Source organism: Galeopterus variegatus, unplaced genomic scaffold (assembly GCF_000696425.1).
Source record: "Galeopterus variegatus unplaced genomic scaffold, G_variegatus-3.0.2 Scaffold3885, whole genome shotgun sequence".
In the NCBI taxonomy this organism is placed as follows: Eukaryota; Metazoa; Chordata; class Mammalia; order Dermoptera; family Cynocephalidae; genus Galeopterus; species Galeopterus variegatus.
This window is the reverse complement of record NW_007729996.1, coordinates 140,712-151,254: the sequence shown is the minus strand read 5'-3', so window position 1 is coordinate 151,254 and position 10,543 is coordinate 140,712. Positions and strand designations below refer to the sequence as shown.

At 55.3% G+C, this 10,543-nt stretch overlaps 1 pseudogene; it reads left to right on the top strand.

The window, feature by feature from the left end:
• The first annotated feature begins 1,779 nt into the window (after positions 1–1,779).
• LOC103601798 lies at positions 1,780–3,003 on the top strand (annotated as a pseudogene).
• Positions 3,004–10,543: the final 7,540 nt, after the last annotated feature.

Sequence of the window (10,543 nt, the reverse complement as noted above, 5' to 3'; positions counted from 1 at the left end):
CTTTACCCCTCTCCAGCACCAGCCACCTCTCCTGCCCACTGGAGTCTCCTCTCTCCCAGCCCTGACTCTAAATGTACCCCCAGCTCCTCAATCAGGAGAACGCTTGGCATTCACACTGTCCACTCCTTTAGCTGCTAATAGTGTCTCCTCTTCTCTGGCAAGCTGCCCAAGAAAAACTGTCATCCCTGTGGCAGGGTTGCCATCAGCATCAGCAACAGTCTCCAGAGAGATGGTGAAAGACGCGTATTCATTTGTTCCCCGACTAAGCACCTGCTCAGAGCCAGGCACTCGGATGCAGACATGTGCCAGAAAGCCCCTGCCCTCCAGGAGCCCCAGGATGCGGGGGTGAACAGGCAAAACAATTTACAGGACAGTGTGAGCACAGTTCTATGAGGGGGAGAGGGGAGTCCAGACTTGGGGGTACAAGGAGGGCCTCTCAGAGGTGGTAAGGTCGCAGGCCAGGTGATGGATAAGCCGCAGTGAGCCCAGATGATGCGGTGGGAAGCTGCAAGTTTGCCAGAGGACCTGGTGCACTGGGCTTCTCTCTGAGAACTTGTTGGGATTGCTGTCTCTCCCTGAGATTCAGCACCCGCTCTCCCTGACCCTCCTGTGGTGTCTGACTGTGTAGATCAGGCCTTTCCTTCATGCTCACTCATTCCTTCCCTTTCGAAACACAGGCTTTATTGAGCGCTTGATTTCTCCCGGTCATGTTGCTGAATCCTTCCAGCAACCTTGGGGGCAGACGCGTTATCATCCGCATTTAATAGGTGAGGCCTCTGAGTTCCAGAGAAAATAAGAGTCTCACAGTCAGGAAGCACCAGAGCTGGAGGTTTGAACTGAAGCAGCCCCACTGCAGAGCCTGAGCTCTCACCTGCTTCCTCGTCTCTGCCTCCCCTCCCCTCACCCCTGCACCTCCCCTCCACTCCTCTCCCCTCCTCTCCACCTGAGCTGTTACCAGGACCCCGTCTTCCTCCTCTATGGGCCTCTTTGCGGTGTCTCCTTTCGATCTCCTGCCTCGGGTCTTCTCTGCCTGCTTAGCCAGCTCCTCTGCCTCCTGCCTCTCCTTATGTAAATGTAGGTGTTTCTGGTAGGTTCTGCCCTCCTCTCTCCACTCTTCTCTTGCTATACACCCCTCAAAGGTCTCACTCCCCTCATAACACCAAGGTCAAGGGTTCAGTTCCCAGTACCAGCCAACTGCCCCAAAAAAAAGAAAGAAAAAAAAGGTCTCACTCCCATGCCTTCAACTCACCCCAGTGCCCAAATGCTCCCCACTCTCTGCAGCCTGACCTTTCTCTGGGTGCTCAAAGCTGCCTGCAGAGTATCTTTCCCTTCCCACTTGCCAAGTCTGAAACCACACTCGGCATCCTAACCAGGACCGCAAACCAGCTCCTCACATCTGCCATTGGTGCCCCAGGCTCTGGGAGTGGGCTCTGCTGCCCCTCCTTTCTAACAGCACCACGAGGGCTTGCTTTTGTCTTTTTCCCACCACCATCCCCCAACACATGTGCCACTTCTGTGTTAGGGCACTTGGACACGTGTACTGTCCCCTGTGTCTGCAATACCTTTCCCCAGCTTTTGGCCAAGCTAACGCCTACTCATCCTTTAAAGCTCAGCCTGCTCAGAGGAGCCTGATCCCCCTCCTGGCTTGGTCCCATTGTCCCATTAGATGCCCCCTTAGCACACTGTCCCTCACCTTCAAAGCACTTTTCAGACTCATGATTAGTGGATTAGTTATCATTCGCCCATTCATTTGGCAAATAGTCCTTTAGTGCCTACTACATGCCAGGTACCACTGTAGACACTGCAATCTGCAGCAAACAAAACAGTCCCTGCCCCCGTGGAGTTTACCCTGGTGGAAGAGAGACAATGAAAATACTAATAATAAAATGTGTCACATGTCAGGTGGTGAGAAATGAGAGAATACATCAGGGCAGAGGGAAGGAGGAGTTACCTGTTAGACAGGTGGTCAAGGAAGTCGCTTCTGATGAGGTGACATGTGAGCAGAGCTTTAAACGGAGATATCCGGAGGAAGAACATAACTGTGGGGTGTTTTCTCTTTGGGGCCAGCTGGATGTCTTGGCTGTTGCTGGCCCCCTGGAGCCTTTGCCAGGGCCTGGCAGATGGCACTCCCTCACTATTAGTTGAGGGTCAGGTTACAAGCCACCGACCTACGAATAGGAACCTTATCTACCTCGGTGTCTTCTTGTATCGCATGTAGACTGTTCATCCAACATACATGTCCTGAAGATGAGCTGTGCACCAGGCACTGGCCTTTGCAGCTTTTAGAGGCAGAAAGTGTGAGGATGAACTGAAGCCCCTGAGAAGGGTTCTGCTATCTGGTCAGATTATAAACGCAGGGACATCACAGGCCTGAGAGGAGAATGTAAGAAGGACACCTGCAGTGGACTCTCTGGGGTCAGGATGGTGGCCAGGGCTGGTCCAGTAGTTAGGCCTGGTTTGGCTTGGAGTGAAAGAAAACCCCAAATAACAGTGGCTTAAACAGTCCTCAGGGACCCAGGCCTCCGTCTCGTTCCGCCACCTCCTTGGCATGTGGCTTCTACCTCATGGTCTAAGACAGCTGTTCAGCTTCACTGTCACATCCACATTCCCACCAGCAAAAAGGAGGAAGGCCAGTGACAGGCATGCCCTGTCTCTGGAAGGACAGTCTTCACATGTTCATACACCATCTGACTAAGTTCACTTGCCAGAGCTTACTCAGAGGGCCACACCCAGTTCCAAGGGAAGCTGGCAAATATCATGTTATTCTGTGAGGCGGGGGACCTATGACCAAGCAGAAGCAGGGAGTGCCAACTGGGGGACAGCAGGTAGGCTCTGTCCCCTAGTGGCCAACTGGTCCACCCAGCAGATGCCACTCAGCGGCCATCTCCCAAGTCTGGCCAGGCTGATGGGACCAGCGAGGAGTCTCTGCACCTCAACATTTAGAAACTGAAGGAGAAGAGGGAAATGCTGGACAGGGACATCTCCCAATTAATATCTGATTAAGTTCCCTTGGGTTCGTCGGCGTGGTTAACATTTACCTAGTGGCCAGTGACTGAACCCCTGCTTTGGAGCTGCAGGTGGGTTTGAGCAGAGCTTGTCCACCTGCTCGGCTGAGGACTAAGGGTCCCCTGTCTTCTGGCGCCTCCTCGGAGTGATTGTGATACCATCCTTGCCTCAAGTGACTGACTTGCTAAAGAGTCAGAAAGTGTAAGGGTGACCCTTTGTGACTTAAAGGGGTATTTGCTCCTCCTTGAACAAAATCTCACTATCCAGAGGGCTTTAGCCAAAGCACAGACACCTCTGTGTCTTGCCCATCTTGGGGCAAGCCCATCTTGGAGGTAGGGAAATGTGCGGATGGCTTTGTACAAGCTTCAGTCCACCAGCTGGCGTGGAGTGGTGGGCACTGTGATGTTCTGCAGCCGGGGACCACTGGGACAGTGTGCAGAGCTGGGGCTGTCTGCCCAGCTGCTGCCTGAGTTTTAGCACATGTTGCAGAGGTGCCCGTCAGCACCAGGATTCCACAGCAGGGAGGGCGTCTCTGTGTTTCATTAGAAAATGGGACCCAGAAGAGGGAAAGGAGAAAAAAGGAGAGAAAATAGACAGAGGAAGAGACGAGGGTGATCAGGGTCCAAGAAGAAAGGAATGTGAGGGAAGTGTAGCCTAGTGGTTAGGAGCACAGGCTCTCGTTAGCTGGCTGGAGACCCAGAGCAGCCGCCTAGCCTTTCCTGTTTCCTCAGTGAATACTTACCGATCACCTGCTCTGTGCCGGGAACTCTCCAGGGTTCTGAGGACGCTTTAGCGAACCAGACACTTGAAGGTCTCTGTTCTCTTGTGGCTTATGCTTTGGTGTTGGGGGCGGGGGAGGGGAATGGGCAATAAATAAATGAACACAATAAATTAGTTATAAAATGTGCTAAGTGCTACAGGAAGAGGGTGTACCGCAGGCATCTGGAGAGGAGACACCAGGAGTACTGGTAGATGTCGTACAGTACTCAGAATAGGCCCCGAAACAAAGAATTATCTTTCTTTCTTTTTTTTCTTGCAGCTGGCGGGTATGGGGACCTGGACCCTTGACCTTGGTTTGTAACACTGCACTTCTAACCACTTGAGCGGAAGGTTGTTATTCTGAAACAGCCAGGCGTTCCCTGCTCTGGCATTGGGGGGCTGCCTGAGACCCATTTCCCACCAGTCCATGGAGACAAATGGACCTGAGGGCCGGTCGCTTGCACCCCTTCAAGATGTCACAAACTTTAACAAAAAAATAAAATAAGAAAAAAATAGAAGGAAAGAAAAAACATCACCTCTTTGCAGGTGAACTTTTGCATGGGTCGGGGGGGAGTATGATTTCTCCAGAAGGTCTGTGACTCATCAGGGTTAAAGTGTTGTTAGACCCATGGGCAGTGGGGTGTGTGGCTGTAACAGGACATGCAGGTGACAGGCTGGGGGCACCTGGGAGGTTCACGAGTTGGTGGTCCCCCAGGTGAGGGCCCTGTGTCCAGGGAAGGCCCATGTCTCGATCCGGGGCTGGGTCAAGAGCCGGATGGATGCACGGTCCTGGATCTGCCCCTCCCCTGCCTGGGCTGCCCCTCTGCCAAGGGCGACCATGCCCCTCCCCACAAGCACTCGGAACGTGGAGCTCGACACGGAGACATGCACTGTAGATGCAGACGTGCTGAGCCGGCGCTGCATCCTCATGCGGCTGGTGGACTTCTACGAGCAGTACCAGTAGGCCCTGCGGCAGTCGGAGAGTGCTGTGGTCATCATCCTGTCATGCGCCATGGCCACCGTGCCCCAGGACATCATCTGGGTGAACCCTCGCCCCGTCCTCACACAGGCTGGGGACCCCCAGCTCAGGCCCAGAAGCTCATGTTGGATTTGAAGTCAGCTGTGTGACCTTGGACAGGTTGCTTGACCTCTCTGAGCCCTTCAGAAAGTGGGATGGTTGTTCCCTATCATCACTGGTCCTCTTCAGGGAGCTATTCTGTTCCCAGAGGGGCATTTGGGGAGGGGGTGCTCCTGGCATGGAGTGAATGGAGGCCAGGGACGCCGCTCAGCACCTGCAGTGTCCAGGATGCCCACCACAGAGAAGGAGCTGGCCCAGATGTTAACAGTGCCAAGGGGGAGACAGCCTGCTCTGAATGAACAGGCTGATAGGACCGCACAGGAGACCCTGGGTGGGGACGCTCTTGCAGATGACAGGGACTTGGGGTGGGGGAGGCTCATGCTCTCCTGAGGCCGGCTTAGAGCTGGGTGGTTCACTGGGGCCTGTCTGTCATCCAAGGACAGCTGGGGGGCGCCCTGCTCTCCCGTGCCCTGGCCTGAATGCATGTCTTGTCCACAGCAATTCATGGAGATCAAGCCTGAGATGCCGGCCATGGAGACCATTGTGCCGTGTACTTTGCTGTGGAAGACGAGGCCCTGCTGTCCACCTATGAGCAGACTCAGGCCGCCTCTGCCTCCCAGGGCTCTGCCTCTGCTGCAGAAGGTGGGCTGTAGGGACAGTGCGGTGGGTATGGGGGAACTTTCCTGTCTCAAGGGCCATGGTCACCCTGTGCCATGTCTCAGTGTGTCACTCAGAGCGAGTGTGTGGCATCCCGTCACCCGTAGTTCACGGTGGAGATTGCTGGGCCCTGCCTTGGACCTGCTGGGTCACAGTGTCAGGCTGGGGGCTGGGACCTGGAACTCTGCATGTTTACAGCCCTTGCTCCCCCTCCCTGCCGCTGATTCCAATGTGCACAAAAGTTCAGAACCACTAACTTAGAGGAGGCATTTCCAAGAGTCTCATGTGGTTTACAAAATCAAAGGCATCTATTTATTTTTCTCTTTTGTCTGTTCTACCTGCCAAATAAATTCTGTGTCCCCAGCCTGCTCGAGGCCTCAGGGAGGATCAGCGACATTCTGAGGGAAAAGGATCAAACATTTCCTCACCCCAGTGAACACAAGGTGTGAGCTTGGAGCAGGAGCCCAGAGTGTTCCAGTTTGTCAAGGGGAAAAATGATAGATGGGCCACTGTGGAGAGTGAGGTAGCAAAAGTAGTCAGAGTCATGCAGTAGAAGGGACTTGCCAAAGGCCACTGTCACCTATGGAAATAGCAGGTTCAAAAAAAGGAAGTCCGTGCTCAGTGCCCCAAAGAACAAGACGTGGCCGGCAGGTTTGTTGGCGTAGATAGACCCAGCCCCGCTCCTGGGGGAAGCAGTCTGGCAAGATGTGTTAAAGCTATAAAAAACCGTTCTTTTTTTATGGCCAAAGTATTGGGACTCTAGATAGGAAGTTGGCAAACTCCCATTTGGGGGTGGAGGAGCATCTGTTTTTGCAAATAAAGTTTTACACCCACTCCTTTACGCTGTGTCAGTGTCGGCTTTCCTGCTGTAGCAGTAGAGTCAAGCAGTCGTGGTAGAGACCATCCGGCCCACAGAGCCAAAGGTAGTAACTGTCTGGCCCTCTACAGAAAAAGTTTCCAACCCCTGGGTCTGGATTAAAGTCTTGACAACAGCCATTTTCATCGTGGCAATAGAAGAGTGAGTTTTTGGAAAGAACTAAATACCCACTCGAAGAGGGAAGGGGGAATATTGTATCTGGTGGAATATTATCTGGCCATTAAAAATGATACCAAGGTAGCATTTATCAAGGCATGGGGAAGTGTTTACTTCACCTTGGTTAGTGGAGAAACAGGACATAAAACCATACATATTGATTATAACTATCTTTCTAAAAATAGCCTTTTAGTTTGGAGATACGTGAAGGTCACAAGAAGTTGCAGATATATTATAGGAGTTCCTGGGGCTGCGCCTCCCTGAGCTTCCCCAGCGATAATATCTTACCTACCCAAGGCGATTGATTGTGGTGTTAAAAATGCTTAAAGAACAGACGTGCAGACTTAAAGTGGGGTGAACTCTGGCATACTTGGGGAGTCCCTGGCCCCAATGAAAAGTGCAGGGCTGTTGTTTAGTGTCCAAGAGCAGAGGATCACAGTGACACCGAGGAAGGATTTCAAGCAGAAACACAGGACTGTGCACTGTATCTGAGTCTGTGTGGTCAGATCTGCACGGCCCAATTGGTTTGCTGTGACTGCATCTGCAGAGTCTGGGGTGTTGGGGTGTGAGGGATGCTCTGGTGCGGGAACCCCCTGGTGGCTGCAGTGCAGACCCCAGGGCTCGGGCTCACCTGTTCCTCTCCCGTCCTTAGTGCTGCTCCACACGGCCACTGCCAATGGCTTCCAGATGGTCACCAGCGGAGTCCAGAGCAAGTCCATGAGCAAGTATGGAGGTGAGTGTCCACCCCACCCGCCGTGTTGGCTGCACCTCTGTCCCCAGCCTGCCTAGTCCCTNCTCTCCCGTCCTTAGTGCTGCTCCACACGGCCACTGCCAATGGCTTCCAGATGGTCACCAGCGGAGTCCAGAGCAAGTCCATGAGCAAGTATGGAGGTGAGTGTCCACCCCACCCGCCGTGTTGGCTGCACCTCTGTCCCCAGCCTGCCTAGTCCCTGCAGCTCAGCCCCACGCCCAGCCAGGCCAACTACACCTCTCCTGGACAGCAGGCCGGCAGCCTCACCACCTGGTGCCCACTAGAGGGAGCTCCTGGCAGGGAGCTGGGATGGAACCATCCTCCCTCCCTCCTTGCAAAGCCCTCACTGCAGCCGGCTGGGAAGCCACTCTGCATAGTGATCGGGCCCCTGCCAGTCACCCTGGTCGCCTCCTGCCTCCTGTCACTGGCCCGGCCACACACCTTGCTTCCAGCTTGTCCCACCCCAGGGCCTTTGTATGGCCATCCCTTCCTCACAGGAAGCTCTCCCTCCAGGCCCTGCAGTGGCTGCCCCTTCTTGTCACGTAATGCTCAGACGCCTTGTCCCCACAGACCCTTCCATGGTCACCCTGTCTCCCCATTGTCAGGAGCTCATCCAAGCTGGGAGAGAGCACTGAGCTGCCAGGTGTCGAAGTAGCTGATTGAAGCCACAAGGTGGGAGTGAAAGGGCTAAGCCAAATCCCTTACTGCTGTGGTGGGAGCACCTTAAAGACAGAGTTGGCGCCTTGGGGTCTCCCCGCTGGGGAGGGCGCATGAGCAAAAAGTGCCTGCGGTTTTATGGACCCGGGGTGGGGGAGGGCTCAGAGCAGGAACATCCTGGGTGCTGAGTCAGGGTGGGGGTAGAGTGCGAGGGTCCCCCTCCTCCCCAGCCCCACAAGGAGGTCTTGACCCTGGGCCCCAGACAGAGAGACTGAGGATTCAAATATGCCAGCGCATCCAGCCAGGACCCAGCTCTCCACCGCAGCCCACTCCAGAGGTCATGGCTCATGTCACTGGATGCCAGGTGTGTCCTGCGGGGACAGCTGCCCCCGAGGGCCGGCCGGCAGATCCTTGGTAGTTGCCTCTGGCCTGGCCTGAAGAGTCACACATGGGTTTTAACCAGGAGTTGGACCCTCCCCCACCCCCGGCACGCTGGGTCTGTCACCAGCTCCTGTTTCTCCACAGTCATTGTCACCATGTGAAATGGTCAGAACTCCTGAGCCACGACCACGTTCACCCTGGCCTCTGCCGTGTCCTCGGAGCCCCACCCAGTGCCCAGCGCACAGTCAGCCTTCAGCACTGGTAGCCTTCAGCGCCCCCTGTGCCCTGTGCTGCAGCAGGTGTTGCCATCAGTGTTCATCAGCCCTCTGGGGCCACATCCTCAGGGGCTCATGGCAGAGGGTACAGGCTGCTTGGCTGCCCCTGGTGTCAGCACACAGGCTCCATGCTCAGCTGCCTTCCCCTCCAGGGCTGAGTCTGCCTCTGGGCTGGAGCACTGTTTACAAAGCTTCAGAATCATGTGATTTGGGGTGAGAACTTTTTAAGCCCGTGCTGTATGCAGGAGGCGGCGGGGAGCTAGATGCTGCCCCTCCCTTGCAGAGCTCACTTCAGCTGTGGGAGGTTGGAGGACGAGGTGCAGCACATGGAGGGCACGCAGAGGGAGGAGGACTTGCTGGGGTGGTCCCTGCCTGGTGGGACGTCTCTGTCGAGAGGCCTGTGGCCCGGCAAGGGGGCAGCGAGGAGGGGCTGCTGTGCAGAGACCAGGTGGACGAGGCAGGGCAGGTGGTCAGCAGAGCGGATGGGCCCAATCGAGGAGGAGGGGAACCCACTGCAGTGTTAGAAAATAAGTACAATAAGGTGAACAGACTCAAGGTAAAGGATCGCCATTTGAAGCCACACAAGGGATCGCAGAGATTTAGTCATAGGAGCCGCACTGGATGGAGTCCTTTTCTGTCCGGCTCTTGGGGGAGAGGTTGAACCACAGGTCATCCTGTTTGCTGTGGTTGAGAGCAGGTGCAGTCCACAAGAAACTGTGAGTCCCTTCTGGCCATTTAGGGGTCTGTTCTGACCTGCCAGCCCAGCCTTTGGTTCTAGAAGCTTCTGCATTACTGTGTACCCTCTGCCATCCCTGCCACTCATGGGGCTGGGGTCTGGGCAGGGCAGGGAGGTAGCAGAAGCCACTAGGGTGGGCCCACTTCTCTTGGGAGGAGACCGAGGCCATGGGGTCAGGGGTCAGACAGTGCACTCGTGGTCAAGCGTCAGGATCTGCAGCCAGGTCCGACTCCCCAGGCTTTGCCCCTCTTGCAGGCAGCTTGCTGTGGATGGCAGCCAGGGAGTGCAGTTCCCGAGCAGCCTCCAGCAGCTGGACAGGGCCTTGGGCATCTGGTGTGGGTGAGGGAGCCCCAGGAGGCCAACGAGGGGTGTGGCCCCCTCTTCTGCTGAGCTTGTGGCCTGTGGCTGTGTGCCTCAGGGACCACCTGGGTCAATGGCCCCGGGTAGGGTGTGTCTGGTATCTCTGCACCCAGGTGCCCAAGGTCAGTGCTCCGGACAGGAGAAGCAGAGTCCACGGAGTGTTGAAGGAGCATCTTTCCCACCCATTATCCCATTTGACTGTAGTGTGGGCCCATGCAGCAGGTCCTGCTGACAAGGTCAGTTTATATGTGATGAGACCTGGGTCCTGGTCTGTGTCACCCAGCATGGTGTGGGTGTGGGCCCTGGATCCCATGGGGCTCTCCAACTCCTGTTCTTGTGACTATGCCATTTCTCCCCGTGAGTAGTCTCTTGGCTTCTGGACTTTGAGCTCAGCCTTCGAAGGATGGGCTTGATTTCCAAGTGGAAAAGCACCTTGGCTAATCCTGGAGTCAGCCAAATGTGGCCTCCACCTGCAAATAAAGTTTTATCGGCACATGGTTTCACCCATACATACACCTCTTGCATATGGTGGCTGTGCTGAGTAGTCACGGCAGACTCTCTGGTTCCCACGCTGAAAATACTCCCTCTCTGGTCCTTTATGGGAAGTTTGTTGGCCCCTGGCTAGAGGGGAATAGTTTGGCACAGACCTTGGAGGGCCCAAAGGCTGGGGTGAGGGGCCTGGTCTCTTTCCTCAGGAAAGTTGTTTTCGTCAACCCCCCCTCCTTTTTGTTATCACTTTGTGGGTAAAGCAGGGGTGGGGATCCTCCTCCCTGGCACCCACTTCCTCCATGGGGGCATTCCCTGGGGCTCCCAGAATCCATGGCAAGTGCTTCGTGTGGGGACCGGGTGT